We start from the raw sequence: 25,872 nt of genomic DNA, 5'->3' as shown, positions 1-25,872 counted from the left end.
AACATTCTATGCCATCAGGACAGAGGATATAATTGAGATTCTCATGGGAAAAGGCTACTGGGCATATGAGTTGGCCAATGAGAGAGAATACTTTGGTGGCATGGATGCATGAAAACATGTAGGGCCTAATTTAATATGGTTTTGCAGTTACCATATAGTAATTGCCAAAATTAACCTGTAGAAAACTTTGTGTTAATTGTTGGGGACATTCCCATCATTTTGCTATGCAGTTAATGGAGAGAAACATTTTTTACTATATGCTAACTGCAGGGCAGGTAATACAGGGGCTCTTTTACTAAGCCGCGTAAGCATTTATGCATGCTCAATGTACGCCAAAATGGAGTTACCGCATGGCTACCACGTGGCTCTTGTGGTAATTTCATTTTTGCCATGTGTCCGATACATGCAGTTGAAAAATAATTTTTATTTTCTGCCACGCGTATCGGACACACGCCAAGTGGCCCGGTTACCACGTGAGACTTTACCGCTAGGTCAATGGCTGGCGGTAAGGTCTCAGACACACAACTAATTTTATTTTGATGCATACAGTATCTATTTTCGGCAAAAATTTTGAAAAGGCCTTTTTTACAGGTGCGCTGAAAAATGATTCTGCATGTGCACAAAACCCATGCCTACACTACTGCAGGTCATTATTTAGCGCACCTTAGTAAAAGGACCGCACAGTACAGTTAGTTACACCTGTTGAGATGCCATAATGCGATATAGTTAACTGCAGACTTAGTTCTGTTTCTGTGAGCCTGACGTCCTGCACATACAACTTGCAAGACGTCAGACTAGAACGAAGCCTTGCGCGAGATTGGGAAGAAGAGGACCTTGGCTCGGCTGTCGGGGGTTGGTCTCTGCCAGCAAAGGTAGGCGACGGCGGGTTGACGACGGGAGGGGGTCGAGAGGGTCATCGGCAGGGGGGTCCAGGGGCAAATCTACGGGCGTCCAGGCCCCTGTGGCTACGCCACTGCCTGGAACTACTGCTAGCCCAACACCTCAAGTGTTCACCATCGCTGGTGCTATGGAAAATAATTCTGTAATTTCTAGTATGGGAAAGGAGAAATGAGACTTGATATACTGCCTTTCTGATGTTTTTGCAACTACATTCAAAGCGATTTACATATATTCAGGTACTTATTTTGTACCAGGGGCAATGGAGGGTTAAGTGACTTGCCCAGAGTCACAAGGAGCTGCAGTGGGAATTGGAACTCAGTTCCCCAGGATCAAAGTCCACTGCACTAACCACTAGGCAACTCCTCCACTAGGCACTAACCTGGTGGTAATCAGGCAGCTCCGTAAGTTCACCGGTTACCGCCAGGTTACCACAGAAGCCCTTACCGCCACCTCAATGGCTGGTGGTAAGTGCTCCCCCTGCAAGGTATACAGTAAAAATAATCTTACCATATGGCCATGTCTTTAGATGCTTTTTATCCACTGTGGTAAAAGAAGCCCTGATGTGTGGCAAAAACTGCCCCACTGCTACTACAAGATCCTTTTCACCGCAGCATGGTAAAAAGACCCCTTAGATGGTTAAGTGCTGAATTTTGGTACTTAACTGAATAAGTGTCAACTCTGCTCCCAGACCTCTCACAAAATAGCCGGATTTCACTTTAGTGGTCATATTCAGTGGTACTAGCTGGTTAAATGCCACTGAATATCAGCAGATAACCCCACATATGCCATTTAACTAGCCAGGAGCCATTTCTGGTCACTTAAATCACTTTGAATATCAACCCCAAAATGTTTTAAATAGTTTTAAGGTTAATATAGCAATCTAAACTTGACTGACACATTATGATGAAATTATGTCATTTTCTGAGCAAATACAGTTTCACAACTACTTCTACCTTTAATACACTGTGAAATTATAAAAATTAACTGGACAAATGGATAAAACAAATCAGGGTTAAAATATATTGTTGAGAGTAAATGATAGAGAACATATGATAAATGGTTCTTCTTTCACAAAGTGATTACAGGCATATGATCTATAATATTTTTCAGAAAAATAATAGCTACTTGACAGCATGTCTGCTGATAGAAAAATAATTATAGTTGTTATTGACAGTGATTATAATAGCTTTGCCAAGCTACATTCATACTATGTCTTCTGTTAAAGCAAAAATGTATTTATTTTTGAGCTAGTTTGCCTCTGGCTTCTCACTGACATTTTGCATGTATTAGACGCAGTAAAAATAAACATTAACAGCCATAGGTATGGATTGTTACATTAGATAAAGAACAGTATGTACTAAAATAGGTCATATATATTTAAGCATAGGGAAAATTTTATAACTTGGTACCTCAATTTAAGTGCCCCAATGTTGAACACTGAGCACCAATTCTGTAACACCATCTGGGTGTCAAGATGCCATTATAAAATACTAGCGTAAGTCGACATTGGTGCACAAAATGTAGGCTCCAGTACCATGTCTATGGCAAACATAACTGTTGGTGTCTATGGGTTCCTTTTACCAAGCTTAGGTAGGAAAGCCAGTGCTAGGCAGACTTCTATGGTCTGTGCCCTGATTGAGGCTGAATAGATTGGATGGGCTGTAGTGAAGCTATTCTTATTCTGGGGCTTTGACAACAACTTCAGAAATTTCAGAACAAGGCCAGTGCCGGGCAGACTTTTACAGTCTGTGCATTAAAAATGGTAAGGATAAATCAAGATCAGGTATACATATGATGTATCACTTCATACCATATGAATGAGTTTATCTTATTGGGCAGGCTGGATGGACCATACAGGTCTTTATCTGCTGTCATCTACTATATTACTATGTTACAGTACAGTCTATGATTTTGCCATGTACTGCCCCATCCTCCTATGTATCTGAAACCTTCTTCTTTACACCAAACTTTGAGCCACTTACTGAATTCCTCTGTTTTACGTAGTTTTCTCTCCCACACGTAGGAATAACTTCAGAAAAAACTGCAGTCTGAACCAAATACTTCAGTCCCTCCCTAAGCTTACGGAATGCTCTCTATGCTCTAAACTTGTTATTGTTGGCCAGGTCATTTGTTCCCATGTGGATTACAATATCAGAATTAGAATTTTTATTCTCCTTTCAGATCAAGTTCAGTATTTGGTCAGTACTTCTTGTAGTTGAGGAACCAGGAAGGCACTTCACTAGGTTGGGTCCTTTGAACTGTGTTCCTAAATTAATGCCTCTGATAATGGAGTCTGTCATTGTTTTGGGGATGTCTCTTGGATTGTATTACGTTCTTTGTCTCTGGTTCCACATCAGCACTTCTTTTCTGAGTATCATAATGTTCCAGTGCAGCAAAGGAATTATATAAGGGCAATGGTTGGGAAGGTAAATGCCTCTGTGTTACAGGTTGTAATCTACCAGAATCTATTATGACCCATCTATTTCTCTGATGCTTTAATCTCTTTGGCAGTGCTGGTGGTAAATTGGCTCAGAATTGAGTAATCCTGGATGCTTCCTTCTTGAGGTTGTTGGTTTCATCTTTCATAGCAGATATTTGAAGACAGATGGGGCAAGCTCTAAGGTTCCAGATTGTTTGCCTTAAGACTAAAGTCCATCAGGTATTCCATTGAATGAAGGTCATGTTGATGTGATTCACAAGTGTGAAAATGTGAACTGTGTTAAGGGATTCAAATGAGGAGGATTAACCCATATATGGTTTATTGCAGACAAATGTCTCTGGATGTTGCTATATAGAGAGAGTTAACCTAGGGGTGGGTAGGAGAAAGGTGGGTAGGGTGGAACTGTAAATTCAGGATGAAGACAGAGATGTAGTAACTTAGAGACCAGCATCCCTGGGGTATAAGCGAAATAAATTAATTTTTGGTCTTTTTTTAGATAAAGATAAATCCAGTAGATAGGAGATATTAAGAGAAGAAAACACAGGTAAAAGTATATTGCAATCTGAATCAAACCAGACAATTTGAAAATTCTCTGCTAGCTTTCTAGTATGCACAAATCCAAGTAAAGGTTTTCTTTTGGTAAATCCTGAACAAGGCTCTACAGACACGCTCTTAATGGCACAAAGACTATGAGTCACCAGATACAACTGAACCAAATTGATTAGCTGAAATCACAGGTAGCTGTACAATGGAATGAATACAAAACAGTTCTGATAAAAATAGCATCTTTAAAACAAATTGCAGCATAAAAAGCAAAAGAGCAATTATAAGTTATCAGAACTTAGTCAGGAAGGAAGTAAGGAAGCAGTTAGTCAGTCAGGAAACCCATCCATATCCCACCTATGCTCCTCCAATGGGCAAGGGGGGAAGCTGCCATGGGCCCCTTCACAGAGCCCCAGCCACCCCCTTGCCCATTGGTCATTTTATCCTCAAGTCTGTTATCTCTCTGCCTCCTGAGTGAGTCTTGCATCTTTCCCTCTCCCCTTTGCCCGTTCTCTCCTGTCCACATGGCCCTCAGTACTGCCCTGAAAAGTCTTCCCTGTCACCAGAGATGAATATAGTGAGCCTTCTACTGGCATCAAGGCCTCTTCTCAAGTGTGTCCCACCTACTCTGGTGCAAATTCCTGTTTTCCACATAGGTGGAACATGTCTGAGGAAAGGCTCCAATGCTGACGCTGGCTGACTGTGGTAATTGCCAGTGCAGAGAAGACTTCAGAGCAATACTGAGGACCATGTGCATGGAAAAGAGGGGGCAGAAGGGAAAGGGAAAGATGTAAGACTTGAGTGCAGGGAGAGGGTGGAGAAGAGAGAATGAGGCTGGATTTGAGAAGGAAGAGATACTGGACCATGGGAGAAATCCATGGAGGTAATATTTTTTTTGTTACATTTGTACCCCGCGCTTTCCCACTCATGGCAGGCTCAATGCTGCTTACATGGGGCAATGGAGGGTTAAGTGACTTGCCCAGAGTCACAAGGAGCTGCCTGTGCCTGAAGTGGGAATCAAACTCAGTTCCTCAGTTCCCCAGGACCAATGTCCACCACCCTAACCACTAGGCCACTCCTCCACTAAATGCTGAATAAGAGAGGAGATGGGGACACAGATGGGATAATTCTGGAAAAGGGAGATATTGGGGGCACAGAGGTAATGCTGAAGAAGAACAGAAATTGGGACACAGAGTGATGTTGGGAAAAGGGAAAGATGGGGACATTAGGAGGGCAGATGCCAGAAAAATGGGAGATGGGAAGACTGGGAAGGCAGGTGCTGGAAAAGGGGGGAGATGGGAACACAGAAAAGGCAGATGCTGAACTTGGGATAGGATAGGGACAGAGACACAGAAGAGAGACGGTGGACAGGACAAATAGGGGTGCAGAGGGAAGAAGAATGGTGCATGTGGAGAGATAATAAATGTCAAATGGCCAGGAGACCCTGCAAAGACATAAGAAACAGAGCAAAACAGAAAAAAGACAGCAGGACCAAACAAATGGAAAAATATATTGTTTAAACAACAAAGGTAGAAAAAGGTATTTTATTTTGAATGTCATATTAATTGAAATATGACAGTTTGTGAAAATGCACATCTCTGATATCTTGCATTTGAGTTACTATTTCTCTATTTTCTGTATATGCAGAGTCTGACTTCTTGAGGTTCCAGTTCAATTTCTTGCCTTCATCCCTCTATTACTGATGTGTACTCCCTTGTTTCATATTTGTTGAAGGTCTGTCTGTATTTTGTGCTTGTGACCAAGGTACAGTATTTTTCTAGCATGTAGGTGGTCTACTGGAGTTCCAAGGCCTGGTGTTGCCTATTCATTGATTAGTTTGTTCTTCTTTGAGTCCTGGGAGTTAGTACTGTTATTGGTAACTGAGTGTATATCTGCACAACTTTGTGCATAGTGTTTTGTGGTGGAGGGTTTGTGTGTTGGTCTTATTGAGATTACATAAAAACATTAATATAATTTTAGTTTGTTATAATATCAGATGAGATTTTAGAACATGTTGCAGGATCTGTGTTCAGGTGGTTGTGTTATATAGCAGACTTTTGTCTGATCAGGTTTAAATTATGAGACACTGCTTCTTGAGAGGTTTTTAAATATTTTTGAATTGTTTCCATAGATGTGTATGTGATTTAGTGTTGGTAAGTGCTTGAAATAAAATGCATATCATGTCATGATACAGAAATACATTTACTTGTCAATAAAAAAGCCTGCAACCCTTTCTTAGGCCTCAGTCCCATTACCACTGTGCCAAATGTATACCCCAAATGTGCCAAGAGTAAAATCTCACTTATTGGCCTTCAATATCGCTTTTTGGGATGGGTCACCCTTGGCACCTCTGTGCTCTGGTCCAGTATGTTTCCTCCCCTATCTTTTCCTGCTCCAGCAATTTTCATTCTCTCATCCACCCCATATCCCCCCCTTTCAAGCATTACTTCCGTTTCCCCATCTTCCCCCTTTTTCAGCATTACCCCCTCTGTTTCACATCTCCCTTCTTTTCCCAGCATTACCTCTGTGTCCCAACTTCTCCCTTTTCCAGCATTACCCCCTCACCGTATTACCATCTCCACCCTTTTCCAGTATTACCTCAATGTTCCCATCTTCACCTTTTTCCAGCATTACCTCCATGTTCCCTTCTCCACCTTTTCCCAGTATTATCCTCATCAATCCCACTGTTTCCAGCCAGGGGCGTAGCTATGTGGGGCCACGGGGGCATGGGCCCCCCAGATTTGGCCCTGGCCCCCGCCGCCGACCCTTTTGACCCCCCCTTCCCGCCGCCATCAACCCTCCCCCGCCGCTGGTCATGGCCAGGAGTGTGGTAGTGGCATTCCAAAATACTGTGTGAGGAGTTATAGAATACCGCTATTCCCGTGACTAAATGACAAGAGTTGGGTGACGGAATTTATACCAGGTTTCAGCTGGTACAAATACCGGTGCCTGAATTTTGGCGAGGGAATGGGCATTAAGCAGTATTCTATAATGAACGCTCAACTCAGAATGCTCTTTATAGAATAGCACTCTGCGACGTATTTTTTCTCATGCCCAAATCTGGGTGCCATTTACTGAATTTGATCCATAATGTGCAGTTACATGTATAAATGCTAGGTGCTTAGCTCATAAATGTTAGGATGGCATACACGTGAGCAGGACTGCTGTAACCACCTATAAGGCCCTGGGTATAATTTTATTGCTGCCCTCCCCCCCCCCAGGGCTAGTGGCACAACTTCCTTAGCTCCCTGCCAGCCAAGCTGCTTCCTGCTGAAACAAATGTGGCATCAACATGCGGAACCACTGTCTAGGTCATGCTACTGATGACTCTGCTGGTTCTGCATCTTAATGTCGGGAAGTTTACGTTAGAAGAGACAGGATTGGCAGAGACATCAGCTATGCAGCCTAGGCAGCAGCTACAACCCATTAATGCTTATTTATTTCTTTGCTGGAAGCATGGGCGTAGTCAGACTTCGGCGGGAGGGGGATCCAGAGCCAGAGGTGAGGGGGCACATTTTAGCCCCCCCCCCCCCCGCGCCGCCACCACCACTTTTGACCCTCCCCACCGGTGCAGCCGACCCTCCCCTTTAGACATACTTAACTGGCAGAAATCCCAAGGCCTGGCCAGCTAAAGAAATTTGGAGCTGAACTCATTCATTTTGAGCATATCCAGTTCTCATATGTGAAGTGAGCATAAATGAGAACCAAGCATGTTTACAATGCCAGCATTATAGACTCAATTTGCTGCTGCTGAATAGCATGGTTAAATGACAGCACTGCTCCAAATTTCTTCAGTTGGTGGGGCTTTTGGAGATCCCACCAGCTAGTTGTCTGATTTGCCTGGCTGTTGGGTGAGCCTAAGGGCAAAGTGGATGGACCTAGGCCAGACCATGCATTTTCATTATGCATGCCTTTAAGCAACCAAATGGACAAACGGCAGGTTTGAGCCTACCTAATATGTGGAGAAGAGGGAAGGCAAACAAACCAGATTCACTTTGAAAGGAAGAGAAAGCAGAGGTGCATGGCTCCTTTAAATTGCTAGGGGTCTGGCATCACCATTTTGAAAGATTTGATTTGAGGCTGAGAAGTCAGAGAAGTGTTTGGGGGAGTCAAGGGGATGTTTGGAGGTGGGGGATCAGTGGAATGTGGTGGAAATGACAGCGGTGGCTGGAGGAGCATTCAGGGAGAAAAGATGACCATCCTGGGGGAGTCAATGGGGGCCACCCTAGAAGTCTGCTGGGTCCTATATTGGCTTGCAGGCCTCACATTGAAAAACAATGGGTTAGGGCAGAGACGCGTTGCAGTGTGGTGCTCAAGCATTGTTACAGCAAAGTGAGACTCATAAAAATCTCTAAGGCTATCTGTATGGGTGTCAGTTACACAAACTGAGCAGTAAGTAGTGCCCTGCAGAAAAAGGGTGGGAGAATAAAATATACAAAGCAGGACAAAAAGGTACAGGGCAGGCTGGTGATCCATCATTGTCATTGAAAAATTAGTTGAAAACCTTCTTAGACTCTGTGGCTTCAGAGAGCCTGCTAGTGCAGTGTTCTTCAATGCAAGGCTCAGAGGCCAATGGCAGCCCCTAGAGACCTCTAGGGCAGCTCCATCCTCATTCTGATTTTTTCCTTTTTTTAATTTTTTTATTTATAACTTTTCAATAGTTATATCATGATATTATACATCAAAATGTATGAGAATTTTAAAATAAATTTAAGCATTCTAATACAATGAAACACTCCTTATTATTTTGTCCACAATGGGAGGGTCCAGGAATAGGAAACAAAATTTTTAAAGAACTTAACAATTTCTTATCACATATAGACTGGAAGGATGTCAGGGTCTTGCAGCCTAGACAGTACAATTAACTGGGAGATGCCACCTCAGGGACATCCTGCATACTCTCCTTAGCTATAATGAAATCACGTAGTTTCATAGGACAGAAAAAAAGGTAATTCACTCCATTTAAAGAAATCATACATCTGCATGGGTATCGAAGAATAAAAGTACCTCCCAGGGAAAGGATTCTTGGTTTAAATACCAATAATTCCCTTCTCCTGGCCTGAGTTTACTTGGCTAAATCTGGAAAGATTCGAATTTTCCCACCCATGAAAATAGCATTCATTTTTCTGAAATAAGAACGCAAAATTAAATTTTTGTCCATCTCCAATGCAAACGTGACAAGTAAAGTTGCTCGATCTGAAATTTCAGATCGTTCTAGAAAATCAGTTAAATTGTCTCGTGGAGTTTCTGGAACTGTTGTCACAGGTGTAGGCTTTTTAAGATATTGCATTCTAGTCACTAAAGGGTGACTTTCTACAGGAATGTCCAGAACGTCCAGAAAATATTTTTTTAAGAGTTCTGTTGGTAATATGAATGGTGAAATCGGAAAACTCAATATCCTGAGATTAGCCCTCTTATACTGATTTTCTATATATTCCATCTTTCGTGCTTGGATTTTATTTTCTTTTATGACCGTCACCACTGTAGTTTGCATTGATTTAAGGTTAAAATCAAAAGTTTGCATTTCAACTTGGTGAGTTTCAACTCTAGTGGCTAACTGATCAGTTTTTTTTTCATTTAATTGTCTTAATTCAGTCTGGGTATAATTAAATATGCATTGGAAGGATGCATTTACCCCTTGTATGGCTTCCCAGATCGTGTCCATTGTGACAATTGCTGGTTTTTTCCACACCACCTCCTAACCCATAGAACATCTCTTTTGGGTTAAGGCTAGGGGCAAATATCCCCTTTCCACTGTAACAATACCTGGAGTTAAAGCAAAGGCTGGACCTCCTATCGCCGACGACAGGTCCACCCACTTCGGACGCCTGTTCAGTCGACCCATGTCTCAGCTCCCGCTTTCCTACCGGGTTGTGGCGGGGTCAGAACCTGTCGGAGGGCTCAGAGTTACTCCCTCTGCACTGTGTTCCGTTGGTGGTAGTACGGAAGCTCTAGAGGCAAGATCCCTCGATCCCAGTGGTCGGATACCAAAGTTTTCTAACGTGGGTTGCTGACATGGCGGGACCCAAAACTGTGCTCGAGGAGGTAGGAGCCACAGTTTTTCCTTTTCTCTTCCCCATTTCTTAGGGGAGCGCTCCGTGGCACAAATCCAAGTCAGAAAATCTCCGGAGCTCACGCACACACGTCCAGTCTGGAAGCCATCTTGAATCCCTCATTCTGATTTTTTCATGCTATTTTCTGCCTCTCTACCCAAGCTCATGAAAGAAAGGGGAAATGGATGGTAGGAACAGCCTCATTCTTGAAGGACAAGGTAATTCTCAATAGATGAGGTAATACATTTGGGAATGCACACTTCCTTGAGGATGCCACCAATGAAAAGCTTGAAGATGGTCTGAAGGGATGGAAGTCATGGCACACACTGGTCAGCAGTGTTGTGGTACCATATAGGAAGTTATTTGGTGGCTGTCTTTCAGCTCATTTGGATTCAGGGTGACCTTGACTTAAAAATTAAAGAAGACCACTGTGCTAGTAAATACTCAGTGAGAAAGAAAAGAAACTCAAAGATGATGGGACAGGCAAATTATGTGCCTGCCTTTGCTTGTCATCTACTAATGCTTATCATTTCTAAAGCACTGCCAGAAATATGCAGCACTGGGCAGAGGTAATTTCTGTTCTGCCGAACTTAACTTCTTGAATAATCAAATTACAAATAGCTAGGAGGAATATACATGTAAATGATAAAGCAAACAGAGGAAGAAACTCAACTAATAGCCATGATAGGTCTAGAGAGGATGGACTCCAGTCTCCAGAAGTCTATTAGTCAAGCTGAAGAGAAATATCTTTAAGAGATGAGCACCAATAGCTGCAGCTGGCAGTTAAACTGAAAGAGCAGCTGTCTGCTTCCATCCCCATAGAGGACAAAGGAAGGCAGTGGGAACAGGAGAGGAGCAGCAGGTAAAGCCAACAGAATAGAGTAGGAGGTGTACATCCCATTCCCTCTAATGGAATATATTAATCAGTTTTTGGCAGATACTGATTATGAACAATCCTCATGTTAGCAATTTCAAGCAGAAGCATTAAGGATTAGATTTTATACATCACACCTAAAAAATTGGTGCTGCAACCAAAAAAAAAACCAACTAGGCATAATCTATAAAGTATGCCTAAAGTTAGGCGTACTTTATAGAATATACCTAAATTTCCATATGGTTTATAGTATATGCCGAGCACCCATCCGTGTGACTACACTTAGTTGCGGGCAGTTACACCAAGTAAAACTTGGTATAAATGCCAACGCCTAAATTAGGCATGGACCGTGTGTATTCTATAACAGTATGCATAGATTTTAGAAATGTCCATGACCCGCCCATGACCATGCCTACGCATCACGTTACAGAATACGCTTATACAGTTATGCATGTAAATTCTAATTAATACCAATTAGGGTTAATAATTGCTTGTTAATTGGCAACTATCAGCACTGATTGGCTTGTTAAAAGTAATTAAGTAGCACATGGAAATCCAGAATATGACCGGATTTGTGTGCGCAACTTAAGTGGTCCTATATAGAATCCAGGGGTAAATACTGAAAGTGACTTACCTGAAGACAGTTTGGAAAATGTATTGCTGAGCAGATAGGAAGTAACACTGCTAGGGCCAAGAGCACCTCATAGGTAAAGCAGATAGTAGAGAATGCGAAGGATTCTCTTGGCCTTTCATCTTCTGCTCTGCCTTCAGCTTATATTTCAGCAACAATTGTAGCAGCAGTAGCAGAAGCCCCTGAGGAAGCATTGAAAAGTCTCTAAAACACCAGAGATGGGGAGGCATTATGAAGTGCATCAGGATCCATTGAATGCAGAGTAAATGTACTGTAGAAACACAATTAGTGTAGGAAAGCTAATAGGAAAACTTTCAAAAAGTGTCTTAAACAACACTTTTTTGACCTACATTCAAGGGGGATGGGGGTGCTGATAGCAGCTGGGGACTCTATTTAGCAGTGAAAGTAGCAGTGGCAAGAAAGACAGAAAAAGGGACATCCATTTCCCCAGTGTCTTCTCCCTTTGAGGTAGTAGAAAAGCAGCCCTGATGTCCATCTAAACAAGTCACTATGAAGGAAATGTTGCAGAGTTCAGCACCATTGTCCTGGGGCAAAAATCAGGCAGTATCGAAGGTAGTGACCCGATGCATCAGGAAAATGATTGCCCTGAATGACCAAGCCCTGAAGGTAGTTGAGAACATAGGGCTCAAGAGATTACTACATCTTTTAGCACCAGTTGCCAAGTAAGTTTAAGTTTAACAATAGTTGATATACTGCCTTTACTGGCACACAGACTAAAGCAGTCTACAGTAAAATTTAAAACAGTAAAATAGAAAAGGAACTACAAATTCAACAGAGATAATAAGGAAAGGAAATGGACTGAAAATACATAAGAGAGAAATCTAGGAACTAGTGCAACCTACAGTCTTCAACCAGTCCTCAAAGGCCCATTGAAATAAATACATTTCAAAGTGACCTTAAAAGTCTTAATAAACATTTCAGTATGCAGCACTAACAGATTATTCCACAATGATAGTGCTAAGAAAAAGAAAGCCCTGTGCCATGTTGATTCTGAATGAGCAACAGATGGAGAAGGCAGTACTAAACGATCACAAAGCACATGATGGAACATAAAGAATTACTGCAGGCGCCAAGTAATCAGGAGTACCTTCATGAAGAGCTTTAAAATGCTAATAAATAATCTTAAATTGCCAATGGCAGGAGACAATAAGCCATGTAGATGTATCAGTGAAGGCCGAATACAATCAAACTTACATGCCTGAGAAAAAAAAAAGCATGCCACTATATTTGCAAAGTTTGGAGGTTTTCAGTGAGTGAGTGAGAGAGGGATACCAGATTAAACCATATTACAATAATCCATTTGGAAAACAAAAATGCATGCAGTACAGTATGCATAGTGCCATCTTCAAAATAGCTATTAATAGCCCAAAGCTTACATAGCACAAAAGTAACCTGACTTAATCACATTAGAGATTTGGGCTCAGAAAGAGAGCTCCGAGTCAATGATGACTCATAAGTATATGAAATAATCAACAGACTGAATAAAAGAGTTTAATAGGAAAGGGCACAAAGAAGGATAATTCATTTGTCCTGTGATCCACAAGGGTTAGAAGATAAGGTTTGCCTTTTTGTGGATGGTACCAAGATTTGTAATAGAGAGGACGTCCCAAAGGGAATGGAAAACATGAAAAAGGATCTGCAAAAGTTAGAAGAATGGTCTAATGTTTAGTAATTAAAATTCAATTCCATAAATTATATGAATAATAAAGAAACAAAATTATAGTAAATATTTAGTGCAATGTGGTCAATTCACCAGTGTAATCACCTATAATGTGAAGAAAATTAAACCTGAATTTGGAACCATTGTAGCACTCAGTCTGTCTTTGCCTGAGGAGTTGGAAGGAGTTGGGAGCTCATAGATAAGACTTTTTCTAATTTATTTCTGGTTATCCCTACCTTAGAGCGGTGGTTTTGGGCAACCCTCCCCCCAATCCTAGTCTGTCACTGCATTTATATTATACCAAAAAAAAACACCCCTGTTTTTATCTGCTCAGCTTGTGATCTGATAACTGTGTTTCCTAACTGCTTATTGGCTATTTCTAATTTCTAATTGATATCTGTAATCTAAGTACTAGATTTTAAAACTGCTTATTCACTATTTGTATTTGATATCTGATAATCTGAGAACTAGATTTAAAAACTGGTTTAAATCTGTATTAGATCTTTTTTTTCCTGTTTCCATAGTGTGTAGAGCCCCCCCCCTCCCCCACCTGGTTTTGTTGTAAGCAATTTGTAAAGCATAGGTGTGGATAAGCTTCTGCTGGTGAGAGCGGAAGATTCCACTCAGTCTGTCTCTGCCTGAGGAGTTGGAAGGAACTCACAGATAAGACTTTTTCTAATTTATTTCTGATTATCCCTACCTTAGAGCTGTGGTTTTGGGCATTTCTGGTGTATTTCAATACAGCTCTAGAGATAGGTTACAGCAAACACATTTCACAGGTCTTAAGCTTAAGCCCACCCACCCTGCCCCTCAACCCACCCACTCCAAGACTGTCACTTCCTAAATAGCTTTCCTTTTTTTTTAATTTGTTATTTATCATTCTCAAAATAATACATTCACATACAGTAAATGTGGAAAAATAGGCAAATATTCCAAAAGACAATTTAAATCTCCATTACATATTCATGGATTTAAGAAAAATTAAACAAGATTATTTAGTCCACTAAACGTTGATCAAGATACAAGGAAATGTTATGAAATATTCAAATATTCAAAATGCATATTTGGAGGACAGGGTCTCAAGCTCAGTCAGCGGTTTCGGCTCCCTACTGCTGGTTCCAAGACTTGAACGTCCCCGCTTTCTTTAGCCATTACTAAATGCTTCAATTTTTCTGGGTCAAAGAATACATAATGAACATTATTAAATGAAACTAAGCATCGGCATGCAAATTTCAATTTAAAAGTACCACCCAATGAAAGTATCCGAGACCTAAGTCCCAGAAACTCTCTCCTGTTTCTGGGTTGCCTAGCTAATGTCCGGAAAAACCTGTATCTTTGCTCCATAGAATTGAGCTGCAATGTATCTGAAGTACAGTCTTAATACATTGTTTCTACCGGTTTCAAATGTGAAAGAAACCAGGAGAGTAGTGCGTTCTGTAATATTCTCTAAAGATGATTCAAGAAATTGAGTCAAGTTTACTTCTGGAGCTGCCCCTACAATTGGTTTAGCTCCTGTTATATAGTATGCTCTCACAATCAGAGGAAAAGCTTCTTTGGGAATCCCCAATATATCAAAAAAGTACTTTCGGAGCATTTCCATGGGTGGCAGCAAAGGATTTTTTGGAAAGTTTAAAAACCTTAATGTTGTTATGCCTAAGTTGATTGTCTTGGAATTCTACCTTCCTTTGCAGCTGTCCTTTATCCATAGCTATATTACCAACAAGAGTTTGTAGCTTTTTTATTTCAAGGGAATTTAACTCACTTTTCTCTTCTTGTTCCTTTGCCTTCGATTCCGTTGAATGTTGTCGTGCTTTAATATCCTTTACCTCAGTGTTCAGTGAAAGCGAAACTTGTTGCAGGGACAAGTTCATCGTCTGGATCGCATCCCAGAGGACCTCAAGGGTAACTGTTCCCTTCTCCACTACTGCCAACTCTAGACTTCTGTCTCGCTGCACCCTACGCCTGGAATAAACTTCCTGAGCCCCTACGTCTTGCCCCATCCTTGGCCACCTTTAAATCTAGACTGAAAGCCCACCTCTTTAACATTGCTTTTGACTCGTAACCACTTGTAACCACTCGCCTCCACCTACCCTCCTCTCCTCCTTCCTGTACACATTAATTGATTTGATTTGCTTACTTTATTTCTTGTCTATTAGATTGTAAGCTGTTTGAGCAGGGACTGTCTTTCTTCTGTGTTTGTGCAGTGCTGCGTACGCCTTGTAGCGCTATGGAAATGCTAGATGGTAGTAGTAGTGGTAGTAAGAAGGAGGAGCCATCCTTTTTTTTTTATCATGGTCCTTTTAGCAGATGACGTTTAATATGAGCAAGTGCAAAGTGATGCATATGGGAAAGAGGAACCCGAACTATAGCTACGTGATACAAGGTTCCACATATTGGAGTCACCAATCAGGAAAAGGATCTAAGTGTCATCGTTTTCAAATCCAAACTTAAAGCCCACCTCTTTACCACTGCTTTTGACTCCTAACCACTGCTCACTTGCCCTGTCCTTTTATCCTTACCTCTTTATTCCCCCTTAATTGTTCTGTCTGTCTGCCTGTCTTATCTAGATTGTAAGCTCTTTGAGCAGGGACTGTCTTTTTTGTGTATGGTGTACAGCGCTGCGTATGCCTTGTAGCGCTATAGAAATGATAAGTAGTAGTAGTAGTAGTAACTGTTGGGGGTCTAATAATCTCGCCGGGACTCACAGGTAAAGACGACAGAATTGGTGAGGGCGCTGGATCCATTCTCCCCGCCCCCGACTCTAATGTTTTTCCGTCCGGCGTGGAAGAACCTGCAGGGCCGCTACCTGCCTCTAAACCTTCCACTTGAGGCTTACTTGCAGGCTCTCTTTCTTCACCTGGTCTCGGTGGCGCTAACATGGGGGCAGACTCAAAGATGCCTCTTCCACGCCAAGGTCCCCAGCAAGTTGTTGGCCTGGGGACCCAACCAGGACCGAAGCCGGAGATCCCAGCGCACGAAGCCCGAAGGCTTCTAACGTCGGCTGCCGAGAAGTTGAAGCATTCACAGGGCTAGGAATGGCTTTAGCCCCTATCTTTCCCTTCTGCTTAACCATTTTGCAGGCAAGCTAAAGGGAGACGCTACGGAAGATCAGTTGAAGACTCAGAGCTTCATGCTGCAGCTCCTTCTACGGATGCCATCTTGATCCCTCCTCTAAATAGCTTTCCTAAATACACTACTTGTCACAAATTAACTCCATCCTAATTACAACTGTCTCTGAAAAGTAAACCCTTTATTATCACAGTAATCCCCAGTCTTCTGCTCACCATCACGGGCTTACTGTTCTAGATTAAAAAAAAGCTCTGAGTCTTCAACTGATCTTCCGTAGCGTCTCCCTTTAGCTTGCCTGCAAAATGGTTAAGCAGAAGAGAAAGATAGGGGCTAAAGCCATTCCTAGCCCTGTGAATGCTTCAACATCTCGGCAACCGACGTTAGAAGCCTTCGGGCTTCGTGCACTGGGATCTCCGGCTTCGGTCCTGGTTGGGTCCCCAGGCCAACAACTTGCTGGGGACCTTGGCGTGGAAGAGGTGTCTTTGAGTCCGCCCCCCATGTTAGCGCCGCCAAGACCAGGTGAAGAAAGAGAGCCTGCAAGTAAGCCTCAAGTGGAAGGTTTAGAGGCAGGTAGCGGCCCTGCAGGTTCTTCCACGCCAGACGGAACAACATTAGAGTCGGGGGCGGGGAAAATGGATCCGGCGCCCTCACCAATTCTGGCTTCTTTACCTGTGAGTCCCGGCGAGATTATTAGACCCCCAACAGTTACTACTACTACGGAAGATCAGTTGAAGACTCAGAGCTTCATGCTGCAGCTCCTTCTACGGATGCCATCTTGATCCCTCCTCTAAATAGCTTTCCTAAATACACTACTTGTCACAAATTAACTCCATCCTAATTACAACTGTCTCTGAAAAGTAAACCCTTCATTATCACAGTAATCCCCAGTCTTCTGCTCACCATCACGGGCTTACTGTTCTAGATTAAAAAAAAAAAAAAGACTCTGTTAACATATCCATTGGTTGCTATTTTCATTATTTCATATATTCATATAGGATACCATTTTACCTTCTCTTCCTTAAACTTGTTCATCAAGCTTCTCTAACTGTTGGCAGTACCATATTGGCAGAATAATCAAAAATCATTATTAATCAGCTATACCCATAGATCTACCCTCTTTCCTTTCCTGCCTAGCTCTGATAGAGGATAGTCTTTTCTAACTGCTTCTAGTCCTGTAGCATTCTAACTTTGTGGAAAGGTTCTGCCAGTCCTAGTTATATTCTAGTGGAAATTGAAAGTTAAATCAACTGAAAATTCTTTGATCAGACTGTATCAGTTCTGGTCATACCTAGAGAACTTTTTTGATACTGCACTTGGATGACTCACTGGGACTTATAGTCCCACCCACCCCAGGGTTTTCCAGTCATATATAGACAAGCCAAAGCTCATTAACTCTACTCCTCAGTCACACACAGACAATTTTGCAGACTGTTAACCCCATCATAGTACAACAACAAATCGAGATGACTTTTATTCTCTGTAAAACTTGTGGTGCTTTAGTTTCAAGGCCAATCATCTAGAGACTTAAGGCTTGTCCTATCTGTCTGCAGCTTGCTAGTTTAAAACAGGAGCTCAGTAAAGTAAAGCAGGAATTGGATGCACTTAAAGCAGCTTCTAGGACTGCACAAAATCATACTGCACAGAATCATACCAAATTCTCACTACTGCCTCAAAGGATAAAACCACCTAAGACTACATGGTTCACGGTAGGCTCAGGCAGACTTCTTTATGTGACACAGAAGCATCCGCCCTCACAAGTGTTGCACCTACAGAATTCTTTTGCTCCATTACAGCACTGTGATGTTCCTGAAAATAGAACTGAGGTGGAAGAAAAAGCAATGAAGGTGGAACAAAAAGATATGAAGGTACCCAAAGAGAAAAGACACCCCTAAATCACTAATGTTGAAACTCATACCAGGAAACTGTTGCTACTAGGGGATTCCATTATCAGAGGCATTAACATTGAAACACAGCTCAAGGGGCCATGCAAAGTGAAATGCCTTCCAGGCTCTTCAGCTTCCAGGAGTACCAAGCAAATAATCTCTATAATTAGAGAAGAAACTAGGGAGTCAAACACTGATGTTGTTATCCACCTGGGAACAAATGGCTTGTCCAGTAATTCCCCACTTGCCACGCAGAGAGCCTTCCAAAACCCACCCAAAACCCAGTGTACCCACATGTAGGTGCCCCCTTTCATCCCTAAGGGCTATGGTAGTGGTGTAGAGTTGTGGGTAGTGGGGGGTTTTTTTTTTTGGGGGGGGGGGGTTTTGGGGGGGGGCTCAACACACAAGGTAAGGCAGCTATGCAGCTGGGAACAATTTGTGATGTCCACTGCAGTGCTCCCTAGGATGCCCGGTTGGTGTCCTGGCATGTGAGGGGGACCAGTGCCCTATGAATGCTGGCTCCTCCCATGACCAAAAGCCTTGAATTTGGTCGTTTTTGAGATGGGCATCCTCGGTTTGCATTATAGGCGAAAACCAAGGCCGCCCATCTCTAAGATTGGCGATCTCAACATTTCGGTCGACCTAAATGCTGAGATTTGGTCGGCCCTGACCGTATTATCAAAACGAAAGATGGACGCCCATCTTGTTTCGATAATACGGGATGCCTCGCTCTTTCGCCGGGGCGCCCGTAAAGATGGGCACCCTTAAAGTTGGGTGCCCAGTTCGATTATGCCCCTCCACGTTACTCATGTTAACCATAAAATCAACTAAATAAATTAGCCAAATATTGACATTTCATCAATCACCAATGCATTCATGTAAAAATGAATAAATACACTACAAAGTGCAACTGTACATACATATATACAATTATGTGTGATAGTAAATTATGTCCCAGTGATCTCAGTTATCTTGCAGTAAACCCAATTCTCAATCAAAAAAAATTGTGAAATGTCTATATATGTCCACACCATCAAACCCGACATGGGTAACAAATGAACACCAGTTAACTTATCTGATGCAGGCTAGCATGATTGATAGAATTGTAGCAACGTGCAAACTGTCCCAATCTAGTAAAGCAATAAAGTATTCACAAATGAGAAAATCATAAATTTATAAATGCCTTGACTCAAACTCAGATTGATGGTTCTGACTCTATTACATTGGTTACAATAGATGTTAAGGATTTATATACACCAATGCCACAGGATTAGGCAGTTGTGGTTTCTCATCAATGTTTGTCTCAAGCATCTTTATCAGGGGACAAGTTATCATTTTTGACACATATAATTGAACTAGTGGTGTCTCAAAATTACTTTACCTTTGAACAGCGATTTGTTTTCTACAGGTAAAAGGAGTGTCCATGGGTGCTACTATATCACCCTCCTAAGCCAGTGGTTCTCAACCAGGTCCTCAAGACGCACCTAGCCTGTCAGGTTTTTAGTATAGCTGCAATGAATATACATGAGATAGATTTGCATAAATGGAGGCAATATATGCAAATTTATCCCCTGCTTATTCATTGTGGATATCCTAAAAAAAACTACCAATGTTTAAGCACCAAGAACACACAGAAAATAGCAGAATATTGGAATATATACACATATATGTGCACGTACATACATAAATGGCAATATTCTGGTCATGTGCTATTCTATAAAATGGTGTATTGGTAGTTGAGAGAAAGATATACAAGAATAAATTTAAATCCCTCAAATATGCTTCTGCTGTTCAACCTTGCAATTTTTTGAATATTGAGAAGGATGGTTATGTTTATAACTGCAAAATCTCTGCAATAATAACATATTTTTTCTTCATGCCAAGGAGATAACATGCATTTTGAAACAAATGAAAATACATTTTTATATCCTGGTACAGTTTAGTGCAACTGCTTTCTGAAAGGAGTGATAATTAAGAAAATGGTTACATTTATATCCTTAACAAGTTACAGCAATTAAACAATAGGCTTTACAAGTAAGCAGTCAGATCCATTGCCATTTAGACTTTACCAATATACTCAAAGGTCCTACATAAGCATTATTAATCAATGTCTACATGTGTGTTTATAGGTTGGTTAATTTACATTAATCATAACTCTTAAACTAGCCTAATACCTAAAATCTAATACCTTGTACTACAAATTAATATCTCTGCTCCCTCAAGCGTGTCCTAATATTAAACTCTGGCAGTCTTACTCTCCAACATACAATGTTTCTGGATTTTTTTTTTTAAATCCACCACTAAGCCAATCTCCTGCATCCACAATATTCAGAGTGGTTCAGTTTCTCTACCATCTCTACCATATTTTCTCCACTGGAACCACTGTTTAAATATTATCCGCATATAAAAGGGTATCAAATCCAAAGGAGCAGTTCACCTCAGCACGTCCTCTCCCAGAAAAATACCTGCAAAACACATAGACATAATACTTTTAGATATAATAAAGACAATGTCTACAAGTTAATTACCTAGGTAAGTGGAGGAGTGGCCTAGTGTTTAGGGCAGTGGACCTTGATCCTGGAGAACAGGGTTCAATTTTCCCCATTGCCCCAGGTACAAATAAGTACCTGTATATACTATCAGGCTTATTTTCAAAAGGGATCGCCGGCCATCTTCCGACACAAATCGGGAGATCGCCGGCGATCTCCTGATCCCGGCCAAATCAGTATTATCGAAAACCGATTTTGGCCAGCTTCAACTGATGTTTCGTCGCGGCGCCGGCCAACCTTCAAGGGGGCGTGTTGGTAGGGTAGCGAAGGCAGAACGGGGGGCGGGATGGGGGCGTGGGTATGAGATAGCCGGCTTCGCCTTATAATGGAAAAAAGAGGCCGGCTCGAACGAGCATTTCGCCAGCCGGACTTGGTCCATTTATTTTTAGGACCAAATCTGGAAAAAGTGCCCCAACTGACCAGATGACCACTGGAGGGAAGCGGGGATCACCTCCACTTACTTCCCCAGTGGTCACAAACCCCCTCCCACCCAAAAAAAATCTTTTTTTGCCAGCCTGAAATGTCATGCCCAGCTCCTTGACAGCAGTATGCAGGTCCCTGGGGCAGTTTTTAGTGGGTGCAGTGCACTTCAGGCAGGTGGACCCAGGCCCATCCCCCCTACCTGTTACACTTGTGGTGGTTAATGTAGAGCCCTCCAACCCCCCCCCCCCCAAAAAAAAACCCACTATACCCATATGTAGGTGCCCATTCACCTCTTAGGGCTATGGTAATGGTGGCATGTGAGGGGGGCCAGTGCACTACAAATGCTGGCTCCTTCCATGCCCAAATGCCTTGCGTTTCACCGGGTTTGAGATGGCTGGGCCCGGTTTCCATTATGGCTGAAAACCGAAGCCGGCCATCTCATATAAACACGGCGATTCGCCGACGATCCTGTTGTAAACCTGGTGAGCGATTTGGCCGGCGCCAAGCATATTTTAAAAATACGCTTGGTTCCGCCTGCTTACAGCGCTGGCCCTGAAGATGGTCGGCCATCGATTTCGCCGGCGCCGTTCGATTATGTCCCTCTATGTAAACCACTTTGAATTTAGATGCAAAAAACACAGAAAAGTGGTATATCAAATCCCTTTCCCCCTTCTTATAATGCTGCAGTAGAGCATTGTAATGCGTTAATCCGGCACTATAGCTGGCCTACCGCTGGAGCTGGAAGTAGTGCCACCCCCAGTGTGCACCATTTCTGGCATGACATAAAGTTGTTGGGTTTTTTTGCACTGGGGGCTTACCTGGGAGTAATCGGGCAGTGACACACCTATATAGGTGGCAGTAAGGGCTTCCCCCTGAAAATGGATGTGCAGCAAGTGTGCACTTACCAGCCATTTCCTTTTTTCAGCCTTTTACCCACTGCAGTAAGAGATGCTGTGGTGCACAGCAAATCCATATTCCGACACTGCTGCAGAGCTCCTTTTACCGCAGCTTGGTAAAAGGGGTCCTAAATTAGTTATTTGAAAATTGTTTACTCTCCTTGCATGCCATAGCATGTACTAATGGTTCTTTTAATTTATATTGCTGTCAGGTCCTATTGTTTGCATTAATTTTTCTTTGTCGTGTCCTCCCCCATCAGACTCTGCCACTCTAGATGAATAGCTAATCTGCTAAATGGTTGAACCAGCCCTTCACATAAATATTAGACTACTGTTTCTTATGGCCTTCATTAACCCAATGTTGGGTTAGAAAACCTTACAGTTTACTTATTCTGCAGCAGAGTCCAAAGCCAAACTCTTTGCAGGATTGGAGGAGTAGCATAATGGTTAGTGTAGTGGGCTGAGAACCTGAAGAACTTGGTTTGATTTCCAGTGCAGCTCCTTGTGACTGTCATGGATACGGCCATGCCCTGGTCCTATACTTACCTCTCCTCCCAGTGACCAGGCCCTATGGCTGCTGTGGACTGCTTTTTCCCTGTTTCCCAATCGTATTCCAGAAATCATTCCAATCCTGTTCTGATGTTCCAGCATTCCAGCCTTACTCTGGTGTTCCTATAGCCAAGCCTCGCTTTGGTGTTCCTGCTACCAAGCTTCATTCTTGGTTGTGACATCATCAGTAAAGGCCTTTATAAACAGCTTGGAACTTTTATACCTTGCCTTTGCAACAGAGGTCTTCCGATGAGTTCTCGTCTGTGTGTGGCTGTTACACTTCCAGCCTGCTCCTGCTTTGTCTCCGGTCTCTAATCTTGCTTCTGCTTCAGCTCTGCTTATCTTTTACTACAGTCCCTTCCCTGCTTATATTCTGTCCTGCCTACTACAGCCCTGCTTCATCTTTAACTTTAGTTTCTACCCTGCTTGTATTCTGTTCTGCTTGTTTTAGCTCTGCCTGTCTTCAGCTTCAGTTCCAGTCCTGCTTGTTCCAGTCCTGCCTGTCTTCAGCATTAATTCCAGTCCTTCCTGCTTGCTCCAGTCCTGCCTGTCTTCAGATTCAGTTCCAGTCCTGCTTGTTCTGGTCTTGCCTGACTTCAGCTTCGGTTACAGCTCTGCCTGTTCCAGTCCAGCATGAACCAGCCCTATCTGTATCCAGGCTCGATCCTTGTTTTGGTGGTTCGCCTGCTGCTGCCAGTCACCGGCAGTGGCCCAAGGGCTCACTACTCCTGACTATGTCACAGTGACCCTGGGCAAGTCACTTAACCCTCACATAACATAATTGATTAACAAGCCAATCAGTGAAACTAATTGGCTTTAATTAGAATTTATGTGCAACTGAGAAGTTCTGAGAGAAAATGACATTTCTCTGGTAAGTGAACACTATTTTGCTTTGTGCTTTGGGAACTTAAAGATTGAGGTTTAAAGGAGGAATTGTAGATTAGAGATAGGGAAAATAAAAATATAGAAAGCAAATTTTATCAACTAATCTCCATAGTCTTTTCCACTTAGTTTTAAAAACTTGTACCACAGCATTAACAGATAGAATCTAGCAGGCACTGCAGGATCTAGTTTAATCTTGAATCAAATAGATTGAAAATTCTGCAGAAAACAAAACACTTATTGGAATCACTGTGGATTGAAATTACATGTGTAAAGGGGAAAAGGATAGTGATAGGAGTGTACTACACTCCGCCTGGCCAGGGTGAACAAACGGATGCAGAAAAGTTAAAGGAAATTAGGGGCGCAAACAAACTGGGCAACACAATAATAATGGGTGATTTCAATTACCCTGATATTGACTGGGTAAATGTAACATCGGGGCATGCTAGGGAGGTAAAATTCCTTGATGAAATCAAGGACAGCTTTATGGAGCAGCTGGTACAGGAACTGACAAGAGAAGGAAAAATTCTAGACCTAGTCCTTAGTGGAGCGCATGATCTGGTGCAGGAGGTAACAGTGATCATAATATGATTGGATTTGATATTAACTTTGAAGTAAGTATACATAGGAAATCAAATACGTTAGCATTAGGAGACTATCCGCCTTATAATCGAACGAGAAAAAACGCCCAAGTTCCGACCTAAATCGGGAGATGGACGTTTATCTCACAAAAACGAATAACGTGGTATTATCGAAAGCCGAACTTGGACGTTTTCAACTGCACTGCATCGCAGAAGCGTACAAAGTTGACAAGGGCGTGTCAGAGGCGTGGTGAAGGCGGGACTGGGACATGGTTAGCACCCGAACAGAGATGAGCGCCTTTCGCCGATAATGGAAAAAAAAGTATGCGTTTGTAGCTAGAATTTAGGGCACTTTTCCTGGACCCTGTTTTTTCATGAATAAGGCCCCCGAAAGTGCCCTAAATGACCAGATTACCACCAGAGGGAACTGGGGATGACCTCCCCTGACTCCCCCAGTGGTCACTAACTCCCTCCCACCACAAAAAATGATGTTTCACAACTTTTTATTTTCACCCTCAAATGTCATACCCACCTCCCTGGCAGCAGTATGCAGGTCCCTGGAGCAGTTGTTAGGGGGTGCAGTGGACTTCAGGCAGGTGGACCCAGGCCCATCCCCCCCTACCTGTTACAATTGTGCTGCTTAATGCTTAGTCGTCCAACCCCCCCCCCAAACCCACTGTACCCACATGTAGGTGCCCCCCTTCACCCCTTAGGGCTATAGTAATGGTGTAGACTTGTGGACAGTGGGTTTTGAGGGGGATTTGGGGGGCTCAACACACAAGGGAAGGGTGCTATGCACCTGGAAGCTCTTTTACCTTTTTTTGTTTTTGTAAAAGTGCCCCCTAGGGTGCCCGGTTGGTATCCTGGCATGTGAGGGAGACCAGTGCACTACGAATCCTGGCCCCTCCCACGAAGAAATGCCTTGGATTTATTCGTTTTTGAGCTGGGCGCTTTCATTTTCCATTATCGCTGAAAAACAAAAATGTCCAGCTCACAAATTGTCGAATAAAACATGGACGTCTATTTTTTGCGAAAATACGGTTTGGTCCGCCCCTTCACGGACCCGTTCTCGGAGATAAACGCCCATGGAGATAGACGTTTTCGTTCGATTATGCCCCTCTATGATAACATGAGAAGAACGGTGAAGAAAAAAACTTAGATGAGCGGCTGCAAGGGTGTTGATGCTGTTCAAAAACACTGTCCTGGAAACCTAGGCCAAATATATTCCGCGTATTAAAAAAGGAGGACAGAAGACCAAACGACAGCCGGCATGGTTAAAAAGTGAGGTGAAGAAAGCTATTCGAGCTAAAAAAAAATCCTTCAGAAAATGGGAGAAGGAACTGACTGAAAATAATAAGAAACAGCATAAGAAATGTCAAGTCAAATGCAAAACACTGATAAGGAAGGCTAAGAGGGACTTCAAAAAAAAGCTTGCGTTGGAGGCAAAAACATATAGTAAAAATTTATTTTAGGTATTTTAAAAGCAGGAAGCCGGCAAATAAATCGGTTGGACCGCTAGATGACCGAGGAGTAAAAGGGGTGATCAGGGAAGACAAAGCCGTAGCGGAGAGATTAAATGAATTCTTTGCCTCGGTCTTCACTGAGAAAGATTTGGGTGGGATACCGGTGCCAGAAATGGTATTCGAAGCTGACGAGTCAGAGAAACTTAATGAATTCTCCTGTAAATCTGGAGGATGTAATGGGACAGTTCTACAAATTAAGAGTAGCAAATCTGGACTGGATGGTGGTATTCATCCCAGAGAACTGATAGAACCGGAAAATGAGCTTCCGGAGCTATTGTTAGTAATATGTAATTTATCCTTAAAATTGAGCATGGAAGATTGGAGGGTGGCCAATGTAACGCCGATTTTTAAAAAAGGTTCCAGAGGAGATCTGGGAAATTATAGGCAGGTGAGTT

This window comes from Microcaecilia unicolor, chromosome 5 (genome assembly GCF_901765095.1).
Source record: "Microcaecilia unicolor chromosome 5, aMicUni1.1, whole genome shotgun sequence".
Classification (NCBI taxonomy): Eukaryota; Metazoa; Chordata; class Amphibia; order Gymnophiona; family Siphonopidae; genus Microcaecilia; species Microcaecilia unicolor.
The sequence above is the reverse complement of the archived record's forward strand: the minus strand, read 5'-3'. Positions refer to the sequence as shown.